Genomic DNA, 22,650 nt, shown 5'->3' on the forward strand with positions numbered 1-22,650 from the left:
ACTTTCAAACAACCTGATTAATGAAAGCACATCAAATAACTCCTGTTTGTCATCAGCGGTGGCTTTAGGATCATCCTCACCTGCTCATGGTTGCAGTTGTTTATCGGTTGAATTGGCATTTCCTTTATAGTGTGATAAGATGTTAATAAGCGTATAAAGCTGTAAAGCCTCTTGAGTGACTTAAATCGCCTTTCTTCCTCAGTGTGATGCTCAATGTGAACTGCAGGTCGTCTTGATGATGTCTATATGCCTTAACGCATTGAGTTTCTTCAATATCATTGGTTAATTAGATATTTAGATTGATAAGCAGCCAAAATTGTGGACCTACTAAAGTGACCAGTGAGTATACAGTCTGGTTATCATCGTGTTTAACTTTGTTCACATGCACTGATGAATGAACAGCTGATGGCTGTAGCATAACACCCACTGTAGAAAACAGTATTCGTAATCAGGAAACATTAAATGCTGAGTGTTTCCTCCCCACTACAGTTGTGATATATCTTCAGGTGTCAGAACTTCTCACAGTCCTTCAATCATTCCACCAAAACACTGATGCTGAAATACCTGACACATCCCTGTACAGCACAAACCCCCCATAACCATCTAAATTAAGATTTTCTTGTAATAAAAGTAGTAAAGGGAAGAAACTTTCAACACTAGAACAGGAGGGGTCCTTTTCACATCGGACTAAAACAGCAGCTGTAATTTGTATTTACTCAAATGACTTCAGGTCTGCACAGACCTCCCCTCACCACCTCCTGAGTACCCAGGACAACACCAAGGCGTTCGTATATAAAAGCCACTTCACCAATAACTGGTTTCAGCTTTTACCTTGTGACAGGAATGTTCTTTCACCTCAAAATGACTTGATACAAATCATGAGACACATGTTTGACAGATTACACAATAATTTTATAAGCAAATTGACATTTTAAAATATTGTAATACTATCATATGTGAGAAATAATTCCTACAATAAAGACTGAGCTGCTTAAGACTGAAATCATTGCTTTTGTGTTTTGTGTAATGCTCTCAAAGTTACTCAGAGTTCTCTATGAAAATTATTTATTCAAGCTTTGTATCCCATTATGCATTACATCTAAGGAAGAAAATGGAAAGGTTCGAGTAATGCCAAAAAAAACCTCTCTTTTGCTGATGATGTATTGTTCCATACCTCAGATTTCATATACAGAGAGTAGGGTGCAGTGAAGGATTTTTCCTGTCCGCAAAATAAACACACAGGTGCATTTAAAACTTTGATTTCTCTGGATGAGTATTACAGTCTTTTATAGTCTTTATTTCAAGAGGTGTTTAGGATAAATGTTTTCAAGGAATTCCCTGACTTACACTATCATTGTGTGTTTAGTAGGGGTGCAACGATATTCGTATCGATATTGAACCGTTCGATACAGTGCTTTCGGTTCGGTACGCATATGTATCGAACAATACAAAATTTGTAATTTATTTTATCAACTTTCCTTCTGACGATGCTGTCTGTGTTGAGCGCTCAGTGAATCTGAGTTCGACTACTCCGCCTAGGCTGCACTGTCGAGCGCAGATTCACTGAGCGCTCAACACAGACAGCATCTCAGAAGGAAGAGCGCAGGGCAAGCTAGCGAGACAGAAGTTAAGCTCTCCTTGCAACATGGACCTCCCCCACCCTCATTCAGATCTGGTGTTTGGAATTATTTTGGTTTTCATGTGACGTATGACCCTGAAGGTAAGCGAGTCATGGACTAAAGTAAAACCGTATGTTGGATGTGCCACGCAATGCTCAATTACATGGGTGGGAGCTAGTGTGTTAGCGCAGTTAGCTCGTTAACGTGTTGGCCATCTAGCCCCACGCACGAGGCGATCGGCGGTAGCTCGTTAACGGAGATTTGCCGTGTTGTGGCGTTAAGGTCAGATTAACCTGAAAGCACTAGTGGGAACACAACGAATATGACTGCACATTTACGCCGACATCATCCTAGTGCAAAGACAAGTGGAAGCAGACAAAAAAAAGCAAGCATGCTACTAACTTTAGCCGAGTCATTTAGACAGCTGTTAGCACATGATTCTCCTTATGCTGCTGAGAATATAGCCCAGAAGAAGCGGATAGTATAGCTTTTATTTTGGAAAGAGCCATTTCTCTGTAATAAACTCTCTTTTCCAAAGATGAGTGAATCCTCAATCAGATACAGGGCTTGCAATATCGCAAGGAAAAATATATGTCAATGCTTTTGCATTCTTTCAGAAATGTAGCTGGGTAATTATGTCATTGGCATCGGTGAGCCACTGTCAATATGTGACATATTGAAATCGTGTTTGAATTTGCGCTTGTTTTTTTGCTTTCACTTTGCAATCGTGCGAACTGTGTATAGAGAGCAACAGCACTGATCTGTGAGTGATGATAATTTGTGCACCAATTCCTCTGACATCGTCTTATTAATCGTTAGCTTACTATGCAAACATGACAAGTGAAATCTCCCGCAGCTTAAACATGTGAGAGGTTGATCGCGCAGAGAATCGCTGAGCTTATGTGAGTGCGTGTGTAAAAGCAGCAGGATATATATTTGACTACGATGACCTGGATGACTGAGAACCTTCACAGACACAGATATATTATAGTTCTGCTGAGCCAAATAAGACAGGTCAGGGTGAAGAAGTGACAGCCAAAGAAAAGCTTACCACAAAACGGAGAAGTTATGACAAATCAGACTATAAGGCAAAAAGAAAGTGCAGCTTTATGGTTTCATGGACAAAATAATTTCTGTGTCTGCAATATGACGAGCTAAATAACCAGGGGTGCACATAAGTGGTCCGCAGGTGCGCATTCGCTGTCAAAATAAAAAAAACGCACAAGGGTTAGGGTTAAATTTAAAAACTGTACTTTTGAGTTAAAATATATATTTATAATTTTAATAAATGACAAATTAAAAAGGCATGAACATTTTTTTTGTATCGAAAAAATATCGAACCGTGACACCAAAGTATCGAACCGAACCGTGAATTTTGTGTATCGTTGCACCCCTAGTGTTTAGCAGACTGAAACCGATGGATCCGGTCCTCAACCCTGTCATCAGTAGCGGTTTTAGATACAGGCGACATGGGCGGTTGCCCAGGCGGCATTGTGGTGGAGGGCGGCATCACGGGCATCAGCAAAAAAAAAAAAAAAATGCTCGTATTGGGAATGGCATAGGCACTGATCGGTTTTCTTTTGCCTATTTGCTGGGAGTAAGGGCGCCCTCCGTTTGCGAGGTGCGCCTGCTGCTTGCGGCACAAGGAGGAAAGGGCGGAGCGGCGAGGATTCTCTGGCTGGCTGGAGCAGCATCTAATAACCAACTCGCAAAATAAAAACAAAACAACAAACACGAAAACACCAGACATTATGATACAGACTTATAATTTGCACCGATGTTTTTCAAAATTCTATATGCGAAAAGTGAGCGCGAGAGCGCGAGAGCCCTCGGTGCGCCTGCTCGCTGCTGAAGTCAAAGTAAACTTTAATGTCATTTCCGCCATTATGGATTCATGATTTGAATCCTGGGTTGTGTGAAATCCCAGAAATAAACCTTAGACAAAGTGAATCTGTGAACTAAGGTGTAGGTCTGTTAGGTTATGTTGTGGTGATCGTCGAGTTGGTGGATTTGTGTTCATTCTGGAGTGCAAAATTAAAACCAATGTAAGATGGACAAGAAAAGTTCAAAGCCATCAGGTGCTCAGTTTAGAAAAAAGAGAAAAGAAGAGGAGGAGAAACGAGCAAAAGATACAGGTAAGCAGATGTGTGATTGGATGATGGCAGGTCATCCTGAAACAATCAGTGATGCCATTGTAAGTTCATAGGAGACGTTAAACTCGTAGTGAGACTCCTGCTTATCAGGGATGTAAATCCTTAGGTGACGGCCAAGCAGAAAAGCACTCTCCGCCTGTGAGCGAAAACCCCACCCTTTCCTATTGGTCGAAAAATGTACCATGTCAACCAATCAAGAAAATGATATGGCAACATGGCATTTAGTTGTTTAGGAAAAGGGAAGTTTTAGGAGTGACAGCGTGTTTTGAGATATGAGGGATTTGCGACATTTAGCGCAAATCTTGTGTAGTTAGTGTGTAGTGTAGTCAATTGCCCAACATTGGTCATTATTTACTGTGGTTTGCAGACAGAGAGTTACAGGACTCTCTCCCAGACCACAGACTCATACTCATAATACAAGTCAGAGTTATATAAAGAAAAATTAAATTAAAAAGAAAGTTGTGTTTTCAAAATTGAAGTTCAAGTTATTTTTACTTCCAATAGTGTTAACATCCTACACAGGTCATGAACAAGATTGTTTTTAAGTTTCATTGTAAGTGGGCTAAAGCATTTAATTAAAAGTAGTCTAACATAAATGTAAATGCTGTAATTTGATTATTTTAATAAACATGTAACTTGGATGGATTCGATGCTGGCGTGACCACAGTGCACACGTCTGCTGTCGCTCACAGTGGTCCAAGTGTCCACTCAGGGAGTTTGTGTGTTCGCTCAGTGTGAGGGGAAAACTCTTAGGAGGCAAGAAACACAGACTCAAAGATGTTTACATGTACATGGGCGATGCCCCAGCACTATCTGTCCTGTGTGCACAACAGATGTGACACAGAGAGAATCGCGCGGGCTCTCAGTACATCCTTTATTTATACTCAAACAAGCTTTCACAGCAATAGGTGTGGCATGTACAGAACTCAATAACAACTCCTTAAAAGGAGAGACCGTTAGCTTATGTGTTGAAACAGGAGGTAGCTTTTTGGCTGTCACAGCACATTTTTTCTGCACACCATGTCTCACTCCCTTTTCCTGCTCTTCTTCCTTTAAATGGAGCTACAAATAAACATAACACAAAACTCAAAATCTTTCAACACTTAGACACATGAAAAATTAGAGGGAACATTGTTTGTGATCATTTCCAGTGTTTAGTGATCTCTGTGCCTCCCTTATATTTGGTCTCTGTGTTTCTCAGTTGCTCCGTCTCCCCTGTCAGTTGTATCCCCTAGTCAACACTGTGTCTCAGGGTTACGTTTCCTGTTTTACTTTGAAGGTCTGTGTCTTACATGAATGTACTGAGTTTCACTTCCCTTGGGTCTCATCATGTCTGATTTCTCCCAGCTGTGCTCCCCTTCTGTGTCTCATTCTCCTCGTTATTCCCCAGTGTATTCAAGCCCTGTGTTTCTCGGTGTTGACGTTACGTCCTTTCTCATGTTGTGTGTCTGTTCCTACATCTCCCAGTGTATGTTTTGTTAGATTTTGCCCAGTTTAGGTTTTGTATGGTTTTCTCTGTTCAGCAATAGAGCTGCTTTGTGACTTTCAGTCCCGCCTCAGTTGAGTCAGTGTTTGGGTCCTTTTCCTGCCTGCACACAGCCATAACATGACAAACCGTGTGTTAAGTTTGCCTTATGAAAACTACGGTGGCCCTGAGAGGCCAAACGGACTGCAACTTCAGAAAACACTTGCAAAAAGAAAAATGCTGCAAAAAGAAAAGCGCTGCAAATGCACACAAAGCACAACGGAAATGGGAAAAAAGACAACGGAAAGCTTCATTTCTAAGGCTACATTAAACATTATCTTTGTTAGAATTACCTTTGAATGTATATTCCAGATATCTGTAGTATTATTAGAATCATGAGATTACAACACATTTACCTCTCCTCCACTTCTTTGAAGCGTGTCCCAGTCCTAGCGCACTGGTTAGCATGTTTTGGTTCGTGCAGCTGGTCCGTCGGGTTATTGTCTCCCCAGGAACATTTCCGTTGTCTTTTTTCCCATTTCCGTTGTGCTTTGTGTGCTTTTGCAGCGCTTTTCTTTTTGCAGCGTTTTTCTTTTTGCAAGTGTTTTCTGAAGTTGCAGTCCGTTTGGCCTCTCAGGGCCACCATAGAAAACAGTTTGACGTGACAAATAAAAGGTTTGAGCTATGATTTCACTTCCTGTATTTCAGAGTGTCGACCCAAACTTTCAGAGTCAGAATATTTGATTAATCTCTGTTGCTGCAAGACAGTAAAAACAATCACTGAATTAACTGGATTGGATAAATTATTATAGTACAAAGTTGCAAACATCACAAACAGCTATAATATAACAATTAACTAAATTATTTTTTATTTTATTTGTTTATTTATTTTTTGCCTGTCCTGTTCAGTTCTTTAGCAATCAGAATTTTTGTCTGAAGGCCAGGAAAGATGCCCAACGGATGTATTTTTTCAAGTGGAGAAAATATGCCAATGCCACATTGTTCCACTTGATTGATCTATATTATCATTGTTTATTTATTTTTTAACTTTCTTTTATTTCATTTTCAAATCCAAATTGTATTTTAAGTTATTACAAGTTGGACAGACAACAATACAGAAAGGGAGAAATAAAACAGAGGGGAAGGAGGGACAGTAAAATAAGATTTCTTTGGCTCTCGGAGGAGGTGGACCCATCTTTCACCCTCTCCCTTCCTTATCTTCCCTGCTGCTGCTTCTATGTCTTTGTCTAGTCTCATCTAACTCTAGCCTTCAAAGAGTCTCTCAGTCATGTTCTCTAAAACCTAAAGAATTATGGATTTGATCGACTGGTCCCGTAACAAAATTGACACCTTTCTGGGTTTGAGAGAGCTCAATTGTCCCGCAGACAATGTTTGCTACCGGATACTCGATGGTCGGTTGCGTTGTGTGTCTGGCTACACTCTCGATGGAGGACATTGAACGACATCTACCAATTTGGAACCACGATAAGAGTGTTCTGGCTGATTGGAGCTGTCTCGGACCTGGCTTATCGAAGAACAAGAAGCGGCTACAGCTGTTCAAAATCCCATAAGGCTGGCCGACATGACAGACGATGGGCAGGGCTGTGAGTAAGACTCTGTTATTGAACAAAATATGGATAAGGTCTTGGAGAAGCTCATGGCTGTGCAATATAGATATATTGCACAGCCATGAGCCATAGATAACATCTTTGAGAAGAAGAATAGGAATTAAGAGAATTGAGAGAATTGAGAGAATTGAGAGAATTGAGAGAATTGGTGACCAGTGATAAAATTTAGACCAACTGTAAAAATTGGATGCAGTTGTTCGCACTCAACCCAAACATTCACCATCTTCACTCATGCGGCTATCTAAGGTCGGCTAAGGTCGAAGCTGACTGGAACAACAAAAATTCTCCATGATAACAGGATTGTTGACAGAACTCTTTGTCCCTCCTTCAAGGCCACCTGGGTCCACTGGAGACTGTTGACCTCCGCTCAACCGGGTGTGGTGACACTTTCTGTGAGCTGAACACGGGATACACACAGACACATGCACGAAACATGTACACTGATACTGATACGTACTATCACCCTCCCTCCCCCGAATGCAATGCCACATCCCATGCTTACCTCCCATCTGATGTGGACGCGGAGGCGCGATCGAAGATTGCAGCAGTCCCAGATCCAGCTGTACACACTGGAATATTCTCCCATGTTGCTTAATTTTGTTTTATTGTTTTATGGTCTAATGATGTCTGTGCTCGGAAACTCTGTTTTCTAGTTTCCATGCACCCGTGCTTGCTGCCCTCTCGTCTCCACACTCCTGCAGGAAGAACACAGCCGTAAATACTTCACACTATGGCAAACTCACACTAACTGACATCTAACTGGGAAACTGACAGGAAGTCTCACGCAACGATCCAGCATCGGAGAGAACTCAACCACACTCCTAAGTAGCTCTCCCGATGAAGCTTGACCAGCTGCACACACCTACACCCACAAACAAGAAAAACAAAGAAAAAACAAGGGACAGTGTCGTGGAAAATTTAACAATAACCTGCGACACACCCAGTGAGCTTGATTTGAAGTGGGTTTAATAAACACATTGCAATGTGGAGAGAGCATCCCAGTGAAACACCATCTCTGAATTGTGGCCACCGCCCTTACATCTTATATACAGGCACACAGACAAAGAACATTCCACAAACTCTTACATGTTGGCCCCTCTCACAGGGGGGCTATACCTCCTCCCTCACAGAGAGAATTATGACCTTGTTTTCTGCTTGGCCGTCACCTAAAGATTTACATCCCTGATAAGCAGAAGGAGTCTCACTATCTGTTTAACGTCGCCCATTACAATGGCCTCACTGTGTTAACTTTCCACATGCATGTAAACTAGTGACAGGAGTGCTCTTACTATAGTAAAGTGAGAAAGTGATATTACTATAACTAATGTAATATGATTAAATATGTGATTAATGTATGAGAAAAGAAATCTGCCACCACAACAGCAACACCAAATGTCCATAAACTATTCAAGAACCCCGGGTACCCAGACGCAGGTAAAGTGTATTTATTAAGCGCTTTTCATAGACAAGCGGTCACAAAGCGCTGCACAGGATTCTTATCATTCTTATTTTCTGGTTTGTTTGTTTCTTCCCCTTCTCATCCAGTCTGTCTCTGTGTGCTGTGATTAGTGTCCTTATGTTTGTTTACCTCCTACCTCCTCAGTCATGTCTTTGTATCTGTCTTGTGTCCAAATCTTTTTAAAGTGATGCTACATCAATGTGCTCACAGACATTTACCTTACACTATGTTCGAGTTACAGTGCATCATCTGTGAAATATAACGGAGATTACAACCTTCAGCCTTCAGTGAGCTTATGGTGAGCCTACAACGTTATTCGTTAACAACAAAGCAAACGAAGCATGGCTTGACAAGTCTAGAAGATAGTTCAAATTAAATGATTAATTCTAATCTATGTCTCAAAACCATGCAAACCAATGAGTAGTGGAAGAGGTGTAGCTAATGAAGTGGCCAGTGTGAGGGATCTCCCTCCTCCTCGCTGAGTTTCTTTTGCTGCTCTCCTTCGTGTCTTTATAAACTGGTGGTGTTGCCACAGTATTCCTACACGCATTACTGTTTTTATTTACCGATGTGCAATATCTGCACATGCTGCTCCTCTTTCTCACTGTCTGCAGCCCAAATGTGTTTTCTCAGGGCATCTGAGTCACGTGATCGCACAGTAACGAATCAAAGCAAATCAGGAAGAAGGGGGCGGAGCAAAGTGCGTGTGCAGGACAGGAGTCGAGCAGAGAGAGCTGCTTTTTCATGAAACGGGAGTAAAGTAGTGACCTTAGAGGAGAGAAACGAACTAAAGTATCGATCATAAACCACTACCAACGTCCTGATCGATATCTGCATCGATCTGCCCACCCTTGTCTCCTGGATCGTAGCTGCGATCAGCGTGAACCACGTGGGTCTCTGCTCCCTGATCTGTTTCCTGTGTTTGGAAAGAGTTGCAGCTTCATCGCGGAGTTTCTCTCGGTTTGTGGGCTCATCTAAAGGTAAGCACCGAGCTAACTTTACTGTGAGTTCAGTTCATGTTGAGTTTAGCTCCTGAATGAGGTCTTCTGCTGCTCTCCTCGGTGTCTGTTCACAGTTTATTGTGAACACGTTGAGAGAAGAGTGAGAGAGTGTTTGGAGAAAAACACCAGCTAATCATTAGCTCAGCATGCTGGGAGAAGTTGGAGCAGAAAAGTCTTTTCATTGTCCCTGCAGCTGTTTTTCTGCCTGCACCAAACCTCTACAGCCTCGTTTCTATTTGAAGTGATAACAGGAAGGTGTGTGTGTTAGCACACGCAGCTGAAACTGCAGCTGCTAGAACACACTTGTTCATTATCCGCTCAGTCAATAACATTCATCCATTTCACAGACACATTACAGACATGCGTCCTTTATCAGGCTTTTTTTGTCTATAATTTGTCAAATGCATCTTTCCCGGATGATTTTAAGTCATTTTGAGTCAACGTTCAAGTTGCAGTCAGTAAATTCTTATTGATGGAGAGAATTCTTTTTTTATAATTTTTTTAAAAATCCGAGTCCATGTTAAGAATATTCTTAAAAGTATCTTGATGAATACTTGTTGTAATGTCGTGACTATCGATCAATGGTCATGAGTGCCATAGTTTCACAGTTACTATTCCTAAAAGTAAAGATAAGATAAGATAAGATAACCTTTATTAGTCCCACACGTGGGAAATTTGTTTTGTCACAGCAGGAAGTGGACAGTGCAAAAGTTATGAGGCAAAAATTACAAAAATACAATAAGAATAAATACAGTACACAACTGTACAGAATAGAATAAAATAAAATAAATATATAATAAGATAAAAATAGAATACAAATACAAATACTATATACAACTTTATATATAAAGAGGGCGTCCGCCAAATCCAAACTGTAAATATGATGGCTTTAAATTCAATCCTGGGACACGTCCCTCTCACGTTCTTGTCTCACTGTGATGTTACTGTTTTGTGTCCCAGCTGATCAGCAGGAGGAGAAGAGTTTGACAGAGCACCAGGTGAACATTTTCAGCCGTTTGGACTCAGCTCAGCTGCTACAGTGGAAATAAATGTCATCAACACAAAAGGTGAAGAACATATCACTTTTATCAGAATCAGAAAACTTTATTTATCCTCAAGGGGCAATTAACAAACAACCGAGCAGCATACGTTGAAGATAAAGACAATAATAACAGGCAATAGGAGTGAAATAATAAATACACAGAATATACAGTATATACAGTTTTAAAATTACAGTTTTAAAAATTAAAGTGACTGAAAGATGAATAAATAACAGTAAGTGACAGCTTTTATTGAAACTGTGTGCACTTCATCAGCTGATGCTTGTTTGTCAAGATTGGAGAAGTTTCAAGAAGAGGCTTATTGACATTTTGTATGGTGATACCCAGGCTGAAACGAAATACAGTTTCTCTCGTTTTTTTCCTTTTTTGCCTGTCCCATTTGTTTCTTTTGCCATCAGAATTATTGTCTAGAGACAAAGAAAGATGCCCAACGGATTTACTTTACCAAATGGACCATCCCGGCCTTGCTGTATTAGTCTATTTGATTTACCTTTGCTTTTATTGTTTATTTTATTTTCACTTGCTACACACGGGACAGATATGACTGGGAGAAAGAAAGAGGGAAAGAAAAACAGTGGGGAAGAGGAACTGTGATAAAGGGCAAAAAACAAAAACCAACAAATCTATATATATATCTATCAATCAATCACCTGAAATACAGTTTCTCACCAGAATCTACAGTGCAATAATCAATAAAATTAAAAAGGAAAATGGCTTAAAAAAAGAAGAGTAAAAAGGCAGTAATAAATTAAAAGGGTAAATAACAAAACATCTAAATAAAAAAAAAAAGAAAACAAAAACTCAAGTCTAAATAGTCACGCTCATACAGGTAGCAACAGTCCTTTCACAGAGTATTGTGTGCATCTGGGGAGTATATTGTATGCTATATGTGTGTGTAGACAGGAGGCATCACAGTAAAGCCGTGCTAATAGTTGAACGGATGGGGAGGTGAGGTTTTCTGGGCCTCCTGGGGGAGTGGAGATGCGTTTGTGCTTTTTTGATAACTGATGTGGTATTAATAAAGAAGGACAGGTCTTCTGTTTTGTCTTTATTGTTTATGAGATTATGGGATCTACGCCACACTTCAAGCTGCTCCACATCCATTCTATAAGTGGACTAATTGTTTTCAGTAATGAGACCAACCACAGTTGTCTTTGAACTTCACAATATGATTAGCACTGAGTCTGGCTTACAGTAATGTGTGAGCAGACTGAACAGCAACGGGCTCAGGACACCCCAGAGGAAAGCCTGTGCTCACCAAGATGGTCTTTGATGTGTGACTGCCTCTTGTCACTTTGTCAGGAAGCTGAAAACCCAATTGCAGGTTGCAGGGTCCACACCTAATAGCATCAGCTTTTCCACCAACTGCTGCAGAATGATCGTGTTAAAAGCTGAGCTGAAGTCGATGAAAAGGACTCTGGCAGAGGGGTGTTCTTCCTCTCCAGGTGTGACAGCATAACACGGAGTGTGGTAGAGAGAGGTCATCTTCTGTAGATCGGTTGGTCCTGTATGCAAACAGAGATTGACAGACCACATGACTTTCGCGCATTGCATGTTGGGTACGAGTGGCAACAAAATCTAAACACTGCATCAAGCGCTAGTATTTCCAGCACCGGTAATCATTAATTCTGCGGTTTTAATCCCTACTTGCATTTTATTTGCCTCCAAAACAGTCATGTACAAAAAAACGGAGAACACGGCAGGTCCGTACAAAGACAGACTTGAAAAAAAGGAAATCTTTCATCACGCACATATTTATTATTATATGGTCCTAAGTGTGAGTGCATACACTCACAAAATGTTTAGTAATTTCAGATCCCTGCAACAAGCCCAGGTCCAGTTTACTTTGGTGATTTGGACTATTCCATTTAACAGATGTGTTTTTTTTTCTTTTATCTCCTGTACAGGCCAACACAATCTATTTGTCGTTTCAGGTTGTAGTATTACACAACTTTCAGATCAAATAGAAATAAAATGAGTGTTTCGTAATTCGTTCAATTCTCTTTATTTATAACTGGCATTATTGTTTCATTCTATTATAGAATCTTACAAGAAAGAGGCAAAATTGTATTCAATTGTGCTTTATTAGCTGCTTCGGCAAAGAAGCAAATCAACAATGCAAAAAACTCCCAAAAAACATTGCAAAACAACATAGTGGAAAACAGTTATTCATCACTTGATTGCTTCAATACAACACTTGGGCACATATATGCAGAACTTTTACTGGCTGTTTTGATATCGCTCTCTCTCTTAACCGATGAAATCTCGCTATGGTAACAGCTTTAAACTCGGTCTGACCCAGGTTGATAGAGGGCGCCAGTCTGGATCGCATTCCAGCATTTTGTAGGCTGGTTTTCCTACAAAACACAACAAACATTAGCCCGCAAAGCCACAGTGAACAAAGCAGCATAGCGCAACAAATTCAATTCAAATCAATATAAGACTTATTTGTAACCTACATCAACAATTATGTTATGATAAATTACGTAATAACTACAACAGAAGACTTACCTTTGTGGAAATGCTTGGAGTGTTCTGGGACGTTACATTTGGTCTTCGAATGGCTGCAATCCAGACCATCCATCGGCTCTTTGTTACTTTGGAAACATGGCTTGAACAATTTCTCTTCCACGACATAATCCAATAAAAAGCGATCTCTTTACCCGTCGGCTTCCCGTGGCCGTCATGCGACCGGCTATTGCAGTTAATAATACCACAGCTTCATGCCATTTTTTTTCTTTTTATCGCTGTGTGACTGTTTTCATGTGAAAGCCTGCGTGCGCTAGTACCGCTTGCCACGCGTTCCCAGAATCCTTTGCGGTTTTACCCCGGAATGACGAATGACGTCACATTTTAAAACTCTACTGAAGGGGATCCAGGTCTATTAGGAAACATTCCATGATGTGCTTCAAAACCAGCCGCTCGAAGCATTTACTCACAATTGGTGGCCACAGGCCGAAACTCTATCGTTCCGCCTTATCTTCGGGGGAATGGGCTTGTAGTCCGTAATGTGTTGGAAGCCCTGCCACAGCCATCGTGGGTTCTTGCCACACCTAACGTGGCTGTCCATTTTTTTTGGGCATTCAGCCTCTTTGCTTCTTTAATCCCTTTTGACAGGTTCTTCCTCGCTAGACTGTAAGCTGCAGTATTCCCAGATTTAAAGGCTTTGTTACGAGCTCTCAGCAAAGGGCGAACCTCCCCGGTTAACCATGGTTTTTGGTTGACTTGCTACTTCATGGTTTTGACCACTGTCACATAATCTATACGATTATTAATGTAGTCAGTGACAGACAAGAGTATTCCTGGAGGTCACTAATGTTGTTGAATGTTGTTGGTTGGTCGCAAAACAGTCTGTCAGTGCAGAATTGGCTCCTGGTGAGCAAATTCTAACTTCTCTGACCACTGGCTGGTCCTGCTTAGAGCAGGGCAACATGACCAAAAATATTTGTCACGATATAATTTGAAAATTTGCAATAATGATATAACTGACGATATAATTGACTTTAGACAAAATACTTTACAACTCCACAACTTTGTTAGTGCAAAAAAACAAACAAATCTACGTATTTTCACTTAAACAAGCATGCAACCCTCTTCTCCCACTCTTCACACACTAATAGCAACACCGCAGGAGAAATGCCAGCACAGGCATCCAGTATTTGTAGTTTCTCGTATCTCGCACATCTCGTATCTTCACACCATAGACAATTGCCTTCAGATGAACCCAAAAATAAAAGTCTAAGGGGGTCAGATCGGGAGACCTTTGGGGCCATTCAACTGGCCCACGGCGACCAATCCACAAACTGTTCATCTAGGAATGCTCGCACCTGGCACCCATAATGTGGTGGTGCATCATCTTCCTGGAAGAACTCAGGGAATGTGCCAGTTTCAGTGCATTGTCACAACCCGGCTCATAGGAAGTGACAAACAAATGGGAGACCACACACAGGTTTCTAAAGGCTTTAAGACATATTTAATGAAAATAAGGTAAAGCAACTTAAACACAATTTAAAGGACATAACAGCCATAACTGAAACTTCCAAATGAACAAGATGGGTGCCAGACAGAGAGAGCCAAAGCCAGCCAGTGCCCTGCTGGTTCAGTCAAGGTGTCTTTATATACACTGGAACTGGCCTCTCAGTTGTGCTGCATCAATAATTGGGTCAGCTCCACCTACCTGCAAGAAACAGGTAAGAGAAAAAGCAAAACACAAGGCCAGCCCACTGGCCGTCACACTTCCCCCTCATAGAACAGGGTCTCACCCTGAATTGGCAAACACATTTACATTATGAATTTGCAACTAGAAGAACATGCATATATTAAATCCATAACATATATATACACACACATGCAACCTCACTTTTAACACCTTTTGTATGCTCAAAAGTCATCTTCAGCTCAACTCCAACCTCAGCAACCTTGGTACCTAGGAGCAATTTAAGAGGAAGGAAAACGATACTGGAGAGGACATACTTCAAAGCATATGAGGAGTGAAGCTGCTGGTTACAAAGGGGCACGGGACAAAGCATCTGCCAAGACATTATCTTTGCCCTTAATGTGCTGGATATCCAAATTGTAAGGCTGCAAAAAGAGAGCCCACCGCATGAGCCTCTGATTTGGGTTCTGCAATGAGTTCAAGAAAGTGAGAGGGTTATGGTCAGAAAATACCTCAATTGGCCGAGCAGAATCTAAATATACCCTAAAATGCTGCAAGGCCAAGACTAATGCCAAAGCTTCCTTTTCAATAACCGAATAATTCAGCTGATGGGAGTTGAACTTCTTGGAATAGAAACTAACTGGATGTTCAGTACCTTGCTTGTCAGCTTGGACTAGAACAGCACCTGCACCAATGTGGCTTGCGTCCACATACAGCTTGAAGGGCTGATCCAGACGAGGTGCTAAAAGCACAGGTTCAGAGCACAGTAAAGCTTTTACATCCCAAAAAGCTTGCTGACATGCTGCAGACCAAATAAACTTTACTTTGGCCTTCAACAAATCAGTCAGAGGAGCAACCACTGTTGGGAAGTTTCGACAAAAACGGCGATAATAACCGACCAGACCCAAAAATCTCATGAGTTCTTTTTTGGTAACTGGAACAGGGAACTCTTTGATGGCCAACACCTTTGGATCAACTGGCCTCACATAACCTTGGCCCACAACCTTACCAAGATAGGTCATAGTTGCTTTTGCAAATTCACATTTTGCCAGGTTGATAGTCAGATTTCCCCAAACTAGTCGTTCAAACAGAGTGCGAATACGATCCAGATGATCCTCCAGGTGCTACTATATACCACCACGTCATCTATGTAAACAGCACAGCCTTTCAGCCCATTAACAACCATATTCATGAGTCGCTGAAATGTAGCTGGAGCACTGCGTAAACCAAAACCCATGACTGTATATGAATAAAGACCAGATGGCGTGATGAAAGCAGATATTTCCTGAGCTCTGGGAGTCAGTGGCACCTGCTAATATCCCTTCAACAGATCAAACTTGCTCACATATTCTGCTGCACCAACTTGGTCAATACAGTCATCAATATGAGGCAAGGGATAGGAATCGGGTTTGGTCACTGCATTTACTTTACGAAAGTCTGCGCAACAACGTGGTGATTTATCAGCTTTTTCAACCAACAAACATGGGGAAGCCCAGCTTGATGATGATTGAAATGTTGTTGCACTGCAATGTTGTTTTCCAACATGTTGATGCGGAAGGAGAAAAGAGAGAGCCTGACAGACTGACGGATAAAGGACGAACATGATATGGTTTCAACAAATTAACCTGGCAAAGTTGATTTATTTTCCGGCGATCTGGTGTAGCAATCTGATAATTCTGTTCAGACAGTTTCTGTACCACGGTGTAAGGCCCAGCAAACCGTGCCTGGAATGGTGACCCTGCAATTGGAAGAAAAGCCAAAACCTGGTCACCCGCACTAAATTGCTGCTCTTCAGAACGCCGGTCATGAAAATATTTCATCTTGACCTGAACCTTTTCAAGGTTCTGTTTCGCCAACTGACCTGCCACATACAGTCCGTGCCGAAAACCATTAACCTAATCTATCAAGTTCACTGGTGGTTCACCTGACAACCACTTATCGCACAGCATTGTCAATGGTCCCCGAACTTTGTGGCCAAAGACCAAGTCATTTGGGCTAAACCCAGTACTCTGGCCGTCACAGCATAAAGAGGGAAACACATCATCATGTAGCAATTTCAAATATCCAGTGGCGTTGAGGTTTCCATTGATGAAGAATGGACCCACTATCGTTGTACCCCATATACCACACCAAACCATCACTTTTGTTGTTCCAACAGTCTTGGAGGGATCCATCCAATGTGGGTTAGAGTCAGACCAATAGCGGTGGTTTTGTTTGTTAACTTCACCATTCACATAAAAGTTTGCCTCATCACTGAACAAAATCTGCAGTGTGTGAATGCAGTAACCAATGACCTGGTTACTGCATTCACCAGATATCAACACAATTTCGATCCGCTCCTCATGTGTTAAACTCTTCAACATGTCAATGGCTGTGAACAAAGAGAAACTTGTAAATAAGTCATGAAAGAATAAAGTTACATTGAAACCAAGCACACCATTGTTTTTCTTGAGACATTACCAATAAGTTTGATGTGTCACATGACCCTCTTCCTATTGAAAAAACTAAAGTTGTATCCAAGATGGCCGACTTCTAAATGGCCACCATGGTCACCACCCATCTTGAGGAGTTTGCCCCCTCACATATACTAATGTGCCAATAACAGGACTTTAGAGACAAAACCTGCAGCTCAGATTCTAGCACAAAAAGACATAAACACAGAGCGGACTCGACGCATCAGAATCGCTGAGCTCCGACAGCGTGTCCGTCTACGGGCCGTCGGGTGAGAAAGCCGAGAAAGACAAAGCTGATTCTGATGCGTCGGGTCCGCTCTGTGTTTACGTCTTTGTGTGGAATCCGTGTACCTGCTCTCATTTGCTGTTTGGTGGTTGTTGAAATAGTTTTGTGAGCTTTAATCTGAGAATCTGGCGTTTCTGGCAAAACACAGTTCTATTTAAAAGTCAATTCAGGATTTAATGAATCGATATCACTTTATTCAAGCTACTCATCTCCCTCTTCCAACTGCACTTTCAACTGGACCAAGGCCAATCAGAGAGGTCCCGCCCCTGACTATCTCTGATTGGTTTAGTCCACAATAGGGGCATAATGTGTGTCTGTTGTTGACCACACGGAGAGTTGCAGAAATTATTATTATTTTTTTATTATCCAAACAGTTGGTCGCACTGGTGCAACCAAATATTTTTTTTAGTCGCACCACTGAAAGCTTTGGTCGCATTTGCGACCAAATCGGTCACACTCTAGAGCCCTGGGGGGTCATATGATTGTTGGGCTTTCTATGTATCTACTGTACAACATAAAGCGCCTTGAGGTGACTTTTGTTGTGATTTGGCGCTATATAAATAAAATTGAATTGTTTGTTTACCACCACTGTGGTTAGCTGCCACCATTTTACCCGTCTGTATCTGGAAGTCCCACAAGATCTTAGCTCGGTCATTCTCCTCCACCTTACGGGGCGTCTCCCATTTTGACCTTGGGACTTCCAGGTTATACTCGGCACAGATTTAAATAGAACTATACAAGATGGCGCGGCCACGTCCAGACGCCTTCCTGACCACTCCGCTCCGACTATCTACTTTTCTTGTTTTTTACCTATTTTTTGCTCTGGTTTTCATCCCAAAATCCTCTAGTCTTATAGTTTAAGACAGCGGATCACTTATAAACATCGATGCCAAGGTTGCACATCTAATCTTGGACACTTTTAAACCCGACCCTTCCTGTCCGCCAGAGATTCTACGCGGCACGGAGAACAACAAAGGACGGGCCGCTCATCCGAGGCGCAGAACAAAGAAGCGCCGGGGGAAACGCGCTGGTATTAGGAACAGACTGAGACAGCAGGCACATCGCGCACCACTGCCCAGTATCCTACTGGCCAATGTACAATCCATGGAGAACAAGCTCAACGACCTAAGAGCAAGGGTCACCTTCCAACGTGACATGAGGGACTGCAACATTCTGTGCTTCACGGAGACATGGCTGACCCCCACCGTGCCGGACCAGGCCGTAACTCCGTCGGATTCATTGTTTGTGCTCCACGCGGACAGAACGGCAGAGTCAAACAAAACCAAAGGTGGGGGAGTGTGTTTCATGGTAAACAGAAAGTGGTGTGATGCCAGGAGCATTTCTACTCTCTCCAGCGGCTGCTCGCCACATCTGGAGTTCCTGAGCATTAAGTGCTGCCCTTTCTATCTGCCCCGTGAGTTCACCTCGGTCATCGCCACGGCGGTCTACATCCCACCCCAAGCGGACACAGGTATGGCTTTGTCCGAATTACATGATGTGCTGAGCTCGCTTCAAAACAAGGACCCGGGCGCAGCCCTCATTGTAGCAGGATACTTTAACAAAGCGAACCTCAGACAAGTCATGCCAAACTTTTACCAGCATGTCTCGTGTCCAACGAGAGGGGATCGAATTTTGGATCACTGCTACACGCCATACAAGCAGGGCTACAAAGCTGTCTCACACCCGGCCTTTGGGAAGTCTGACCACAACGCCATCTTCCTCATCCCCCAGTATAAACAAAGCATACGGAGGGAAGAAGTAACCACGAGGGAGGTAAAACGGTGGACTGCCCATCTATAATCACACAAGGAAACTTATTGATAGGTTTGTCTAGCATAAACCTATTGCTGGAATGCCAAGACAACTCTACTACAATGGCAAGAGCAAGACGCAAGTCACCAGAGCTCTTTGTTTTGCTCGTGCACGAGGGAAAGAACCGTCATGAGCGCTGTTCCTGACGCTTGAACCCCAGTCACTCTCAGTTAGCTTACCTGTAGCTCTGCTCTTTATTGTGGTTAGAATAGTATAGAAAAGAATTCAACTTTATTGTCATTGCACTTGTCACAAGTAGGGCTGCCACGATTAGTCGACTAGTCACGATTACATCGTTTTAAATTACATCATTGTCAACAACTAATTTAATAGTCGACGAGTCGTTTGAAGTTTTGTAAGATCCCAAAGAGTGTAATAACTGAGGGGTGACTGTGATGGCAGGGGGATATGTTTGCATGTGGGGCTGTGCACACGTCATCACAGATCCTCTTCCTTAAAGGCGTGAATAAAGGTTTCCTCAGCCAGGACACGTGAGGGCATGATATCCCATAGCACGTGTGTTGTACCGAGTGTATTGACTGAAAAGGAACTACTTCAACCTTTGGTTTAAAACTAGTGTTAGTGGAGGAAGTTTGAAGGTTGAGTTTGTTCCACGACTGCATTTCACTCACTGCCTCTGTTTGTATCTCTGTCACTGCAGGACCAACATGGAGCGAGAAGTCAGCGCTCTAAGGAGGCTGACAAACCTCACAGAAGAAAGAGAGAGAAAAAATACAGCTGTGATGAGTGTGGAAAGTCGTTTTCCCTTTCTCGAAACTTAAAAACTCACCAGCTCATCCACCGTGGAGTTAAAGCGTACAGCTGTGACTCCTGCGGACAGTCTTTTCACCGTCCTGACAGCTTAAAAAGACACCAACTCATACACAGTGGAGTTAAAGCATACAGCTGTGATGAGTGTGGGAAGTCGTTTTCCCTTTTTCGAAACTTAAAAACTCACCAGCTCATCCACCGTGGAGTTAAAGAGTACAGCTGTGACTTCTGCGGACAGTCTTTTCACCGTCTTGACAGCTTAAAAAGACACCAACTCATACACAGTGGAGTTAAAGCATACAGCTGTGATGAGTGTGGGAAGGATTTTACCCGGGCTGGAAGCTTAAAAGCACACCAACTTGTTCACAGTGGAGTTAAAGCATACAGCTGTGAGTTGTGTGGAAAGTCTTTTAACCGGGCTGGAAGCTTAAAAACACACCAACTCATCCACAGTGGAGTTAAAGCATACAGCTGTGAGTTGTGTGGAAAGTCTTTTACCCGCGCTGGAAGCTTAAAATCACACCAACTTGTTCACAGTGGAGTTAAGCCGTATAGTTGTGATGAATGTGGAAAGTCTTTTACCCAGGTTGGAAACTTAAAAAAACACCAACTCATCCACAGTGGAATTAAAGCATACAGCTGTGAGTTGTGTGGAAAGTCTTTTAACCGGGCTGGAAGCTTAAAATCACACCAACTGATCCACAGTGGAATTAAAGCGTACAGCTGTGACTTCTGCGGACAGTCTTTTCACCGTCCTGAAAGCTTAAAAAGACACCAACTCATCCACAGTGGAGTTAAAGCATACAGCTGTGAGTTGTGTGGAAAGTCTTTTACGCAGAGTGCATACTTAAAAACACACCAACTCATCCACAGTGGAGTTAAAGCATACAGCTGTGAGTTGTGTGGAAAGTCTTTTACGTTTTCTGAAAGCTTAAAAAGACACCAACTCATACACAGTGGAGTTAAAGCATACAGCTGTGAGTTTTGTGGAAAGTCTTTTATGTTTTCTCAAAGCTTAAAAAGACACCAACTCATCCACAGTGGAGTTAAAGCGTACAGCTGTGAGTTGTGTGGAAAGTCTTTCACCCAGCCAGGAAGCTTAAAAAGACACCAACTCATCCACAGTGCAGTTAAAGCGTACAGCTGCGACATTTGTGGAAAAACCTTCCGATGGCCACTCAGCCGTAATATTCACCGACGCATTCACACCAAAAAGGATTTTTGCTTCTGTGATCAGTGTGGCAAAATTTTTGTGACATACAAAAACTTACATCGGCACATGTTTACCCACACTGGGAAGAGACCTTATAAATGCGAACTGTGTGAGAAGACTTTTAAATCTCCACGTTACCTCAAATCACACCAAAAGATTCACAGCAGAGAGAAACTCTACAAGTGCAGTTACTGTGAGGTATGTATTTTTCTTTTTACAGTTGTAGTTAGTTTGAAGTATTATGTGAATGAAGTTTAATTTCAAAACTAAATGAGACATGAAAACTTCATGTACAGAATATTCAGTCAAATCTGACACAATTCTCCTGAAACTTTCCTGATGTTGGAAAAATGTAAAGTTTTAAAAGCTCCTCCCCTTCCTATCAATCTAACATTTACACTCCAATAGATGCATCGGAGAGCAGCTTGGGGTTTGTATCTTGTGGCATGCAGAGTAGAGCATCCAGGAGTTTAATCACCAATCTTCCCAATAATTAGATTACCTACAAATTAAGAGTTATTGTAAGCCAGTAAGTTGAGTGTTATAATGTAAATAGTAAAATGTAATTGGATGCTGGCACAGATGCTCTTTATTTCAGGCGGTGTTCAAGATAAAAATGTTGAAGGAATTGCCTGACCTTCACTGTCTTTTATGTCTTTGTTTAGAAGCAGAGCGACACAGATGGATCCACTTCTCAGCCCTGTCGTCACTGTGGTGGTGAGAAGACGTTCAATCAGCAAGCGAGCCTAAAACGACATCAACGCAGACACACTGGAGACAAAATGAACTACTGCAAAGAATGTGGGAGAGGCTTCACCACACCAAGTGAATTAAGACAACATGAACTCTGTCACAGTGACGTCAAAAAGCAAGTCTGTGACCAGTGTGGGTCATCCTTCACCACTGCGGATCATCTTGAAGTGCATAAACAATCCCACGCTGTAAATAAACAGTTTCATTGTTACCAATGTGCAAAAATATTCACTTCATTATCTGCTCTGTGCAAACATCAGCAGTATCATGCAGAACCGAAATCATTGGATCACAATGAATCTGAAGAGACAGAAAGATCCTCTTCTGGTTTCAGGATCAGACTTAAAAACCTTGAGATCAGGCTCCACAGAGTTCAGATGGAGTCTCCTGTAAAAAGTGTCAGCTGATGTCACACTTGGATCTGATTTCTCGACTTTCTGGGATTTAGAAAGTTTGAAAGATATTCATAAGATCATTAAGGTTTTTTTTCTTTCCTTTAGGGAATTTTACAATGATATAGTAGTCATTTCTCCAAGGTGGCGTTTGTGTGTGCGGCTTAACTTTATTTAAATTTATTTGCGTATATATTTTGCAAAGTACGAGACTTAGAATCAAAGTCCAAGTCACAAACTCTCAAGATTCCCCCCCCCCCCCAAAGACACTTCACACTTTACAACATCTTTTTCTGTGATAGATTATTGCTCAATAATGTTGATTTGAGGGTTAAGCTCACGAGAGCCAATGACGCTTTTGGCCTTATGGCGCCTCAAAATGCCAATTACCGTCTGAATATTCTAGGGCGCCTACAGCCACCTTTGCT

General features: G+C 42.0%; 1 protein-coding gene and 3 long non-coding RNA genes across 6 annotated transcripts in view; 1 reads left to right on the top strand and 3 right to left on the bottom strand.

The window, feature by feature from the left end:
* The window catches only part of LOC309714138 (uncharacterized protein), a 272,480-nt gene that overhangs the window by 42,254 nt on the left and 207,576 nt on the right, over window positions 1-22,650 (bottom strand). The window lies entirely within an intron of this gene.
* On the bottom strand, window positions 4,549-5,801 carry LOC309714172. The gene is made up of 2 exons (XR_014278845.1): window positions 5,654-5,801; window positions 4,549-4,834 (listed from the first exon to the last, which is right to left on the bottom strand). It is a non-coding gene; the product is annotated as an uncharacterized lncRNA (long non-coding RNA).
* Window positions 7,023-8,080, bottom strand: LOC309714170. The gene is made up of 3 exons (XR_014278843.1): window positions 7,638-8,080; window positions 7,368-7,560; window positions 7,023-7,262 (listed from the first exon to the last, which is right to left on the bottom strand). It is a non-coding gene; the product is annotated as an uncharacterized lncRNA (long non-coding RNA).
* On the top strand, window positions 8,974-22,041 carry LOC309714165. Its single transcript, XR_014278835.1, has 4 exons — window positions 8,974-9,304; window positions 10,286-10,392; window positions 19,755-21,275; window positions 21,743-22,041. It is a non-coding gene; the product is annotated as an uncharacterized lncRNA (long non-coding RNA).

This window comes from Aulonocara stuartgranti (genome assembly GCF_965226115.1).
Source record: "Aulonocara stuartgranti genome assembly, chromosome: 9".
Classification (NCBI taxonomy): domain Eukaryota; kingdom Metazoa; phylum Chordata; class Actinopteri; order Cichliformes; family Cichlidae; genus Aulonocara; species Aulonocara stuartgranti.